Source organism: Corvus hawaiiensis, chromosome 20, assembly GCF_020740725.1.
Source record: "Corvus hawaiiensis isolate bCorHaw1 chromosome 20, bCorHaw1.pri.cur, whole genome shotgun sequence".
NCBI classification, from domain to species: Eukaryota; Metazoa; Chordata; class Aves; order Passeriformes; family Corvidae; genus Corvus; species Corvus hawaiiensis.
The window spans coordinates 11,216,528-11,219,549 of record NC_063232.1 but is presented as its reverse complement, the minus strand read 5'-3'; the positions used below and the strand labels follow the sequence as shown (position 1 = coordinate 11,219,549).

At 50.1% G+C, this 3,022-nt stretch overlaps 1 long non-coding RNA gene across 1 annotated transcript; it reads right to left on the bottom strand.

Annotated features, from left to right (window-relative positions):
* Positions 1-2,209: 2,209 nt before the first annotated feature.
* Positions 2,210-2,817, bottom strand: LOC125336132. The gene is made up of 3 exons (XR_007207674.1): positions 2,702-2,817; positions 2,543-2,622; positions 2,210-2,465 (listed from the first exon to the last, which is right to left on the bottom strand). It is a non-coding gene; the product is annotated as an uncharacterized LOC125336132 (long non-coding RNA).
* Positions 2,818-3,022: the final 205 nt, after the last annotated feature.

The following is a 3,022-nucleotide window of genomic DNA, read 5'->3' as shown; positions in this document are numbered from 1 at the left end:
ATCCGGCTTTACCTCCTAAGAATAAAGACAAAGAACAATGCGGTAACATAGCCACCATTTACACTTGCCCTGCAAACACAAATGGTGATTGACCTTCCTACAGGAACCCCATCACCCCGTATGGGGCGCTCTGCCACAGACTTAATCCATCTGTATCTGAAAGAAAGTGATGACAAAAGTCAAAGTGCTGCCTGATAACAGCTCCAGCCATCCTGTGTCAATTTAGGAATACCATCTAGAGGCCAAACTACACCCTACATTACAAATTTCAAGGCCCTGGGGCTTGTCCTATTACACCTATACACCAGACGGTGCAGCAGGGCAGAGCAGCTCCAGGCCAAATACATGCAGGCACCCATGATACAGGAGATGACAAAGGAGGGGATGCAATGGAGAGAGAAAACTCTCAGCAAGAAGAATGACCACAAGGACTGAGAGAATGCGGAGTGAGATGACCTAGGTGAGACTGACGGTGAGCCAACGAGGCTCGAAGAAGATGCTAACAGAAGGACTTCTTCCGAGAACCGCAAAGATGGGTGCCTGAGAATCTTATGGTCAGAATCCTCTACTGCTCTTTGCATTCTGACAAATCCTGATCGGCTATAATGGATCATTGTGGTGCACAGCTGTGAATACAGCTCAGAACAAGACCATAAAAGACCTCTGACTGAATGCTTCTAAAGAGATGTGATTCTGATGCACATCTGAGCTTGTCAGTAAAAGGTCTGATGGTATCAGCACCCAGCTGGGGAATGCAAAGATGCTAAGGATGGTGCCCGGCATTTCTGGTAAGCCGGCCCCTCAAAGGGCTAAGGAAAAAGACACAAGATGCCTAAAAGACACAGAACATACAATAGGCAAGTGAGACAACATGCACCAGGACTGCTCTGCCCGCCTCAGCATTGTGATCAAAAGTGAGACTTTCCCTTTAGGTGGGCTAAGGGGCCCTTGCTTGGACATCCCCACCTCCAAAGCTGACTCAAAAATCCCTTCCAGTGAGTTCTGACCTGGCAACCTGCTTTCATCCCCTCTGTGGGTCATAACCCTCGACTTATCTCTCAGATGCTCGGGATGTGAATCTGCCTTGGGTGTAAAAGAAGGCTGCCTCGCTGTCTGGGAAGTTCCTGCTGTCTCTTAGTTGGATACAATAAAGAAAACCAAACATCAGTACAGGAACTTAGTGGCACGTCTGCCAAACCCCAGCAAGTCCGCTACTCACCGTCTCCTAAGAAGGCCGGGGTCTTCGGGCTGCACGCTTCGGCCACGCTCAGAGGCCAACGCAGTCATCACAGGGTATGCCTGGGTTCAGAGGAGACAAGGTGATGCAGCACTGCTGAAACTTGAGTGGACTCTCGCTCTTCCTCCCTCCCTCCCCAGCTCACCGCAACTACTCGGCCATTGCCAAATGTTACCTAGACAGCACCCTCGAAAGGAAAAGGTAAAGGCTTCATCACAGAGTCCCATAATACTTCCAGAGGGCTCATGAGGGCAGCGAGTCAGGTCTGTCAGCCAGTCGGCGGGGAGGTTCAGCATAATACAAGTGGACTGTCTAAAACGCACAAATGACAATGGATGCTTAGAGCACCAGAACTTGGCATCCAATCAGTAACAACTGGTGCAGTCCACCGGTCACTGCTTACCTCGTTCACTTGACCTTGACTGCTGCTATCCAGCTTTACCTCCTAAAAATAAAGACAAGGAGCAATGCTGTAACGTAGCCACCATTTACACTTGCCCTGCAAACACAAATGGTGACTGATCTTCCTGCGGGAACCCCCTCACCCAGTATGGGGTGCTCTGCCACAGATTTAATCCATCTGCATCTGAAAGAAAGTAATGACAAAAGTCAAAGTGCTGCATGAGAACAGCTCTAGCCATCTTGTGTCAATCTAAGAATATACCATCTAGAGACCAAACTATGCCCTACATTACCAATTTCAAGCCCCCGGGCCTTGTTCTATTATACCTATATGCCAGAGTGTGCAGCAGGGCAGAGCAGCTCCGAGCCAAACCCATGCAGGCACCCATGATACAGCAGATGACAAATGAGGGGATGCAACAACAAGAGAAAACTCTCAACGAAAAACATGACTGCAAGCACATCAAAGGGCTAAGGCAAAACACCTGCAACACAAGATGCCCAAAAGACACGGAACACACGATAGACAAGTGACACAACATGCACCGGAACTGCTCTGCCCTGCGCACCTCGGCATTGTGATCAAATGTGAGACTTTCCCTTTATGTGGCCTATGGGGCCCCTTCCTGGACATACCCGCCTCCAAAGCTGACTCAAAAATCCCTCCCGGTGAGCCCCGACAGCTTGCTTTCATTCCCTCTGTGGATCATAGCCCTCAACTTATCTTTCAGACATCTGGGGACGCAAATCCTCCTTGGGCGCAACAGAAGGCCAGCTCACTGTCCAGGAGGCTCCTCCTGTCACCAGGCTGTTGTCTCTTAGTCGGCTACAACAATGAAAACCAAACATCACTACAGGAACTTAGTGGCACGTTGGCCAAAACCTGACAATTCCACTACTCACCGTCTCCTAAGAAGGCCGGGGTCCTCGGGCTGCACGCTTCAGCCACGCTCCAAGGCTGACGAGGTCATCGCGGGGTATACCTGGGTTAAAAGGAGACGAGGTGATGTGGCATTGCTGAAACTTGAGCAGACCCTGGTTCCTCCTCCCTCCCCAACTCACCACAACTCCTCAGCCATTGCCGAAGGCTACCCAGACAGCACCTTCGAATGAAAAAGGTAAAGGCTTCATCGCAGAGTCCCATAATACTTCCAGAGGGCTCACGAGGGTGGTGAACCGGATCTGTTGGAGAGGGGGCTCAGCATAATAAAGAGAACCCCCTAAAACACACAAATGACAATGGATGCCTAGAGCTTTACCAGAATTTGGCACTCAAGGAATCAGTCTACCGGTCACGGCTCACCTTGCTCCATCGACCGTGACTGCTGCTATCCGGCTTTACTTCCTAAAAATAAGGACACGGAACAATGCTGTAACATAGCC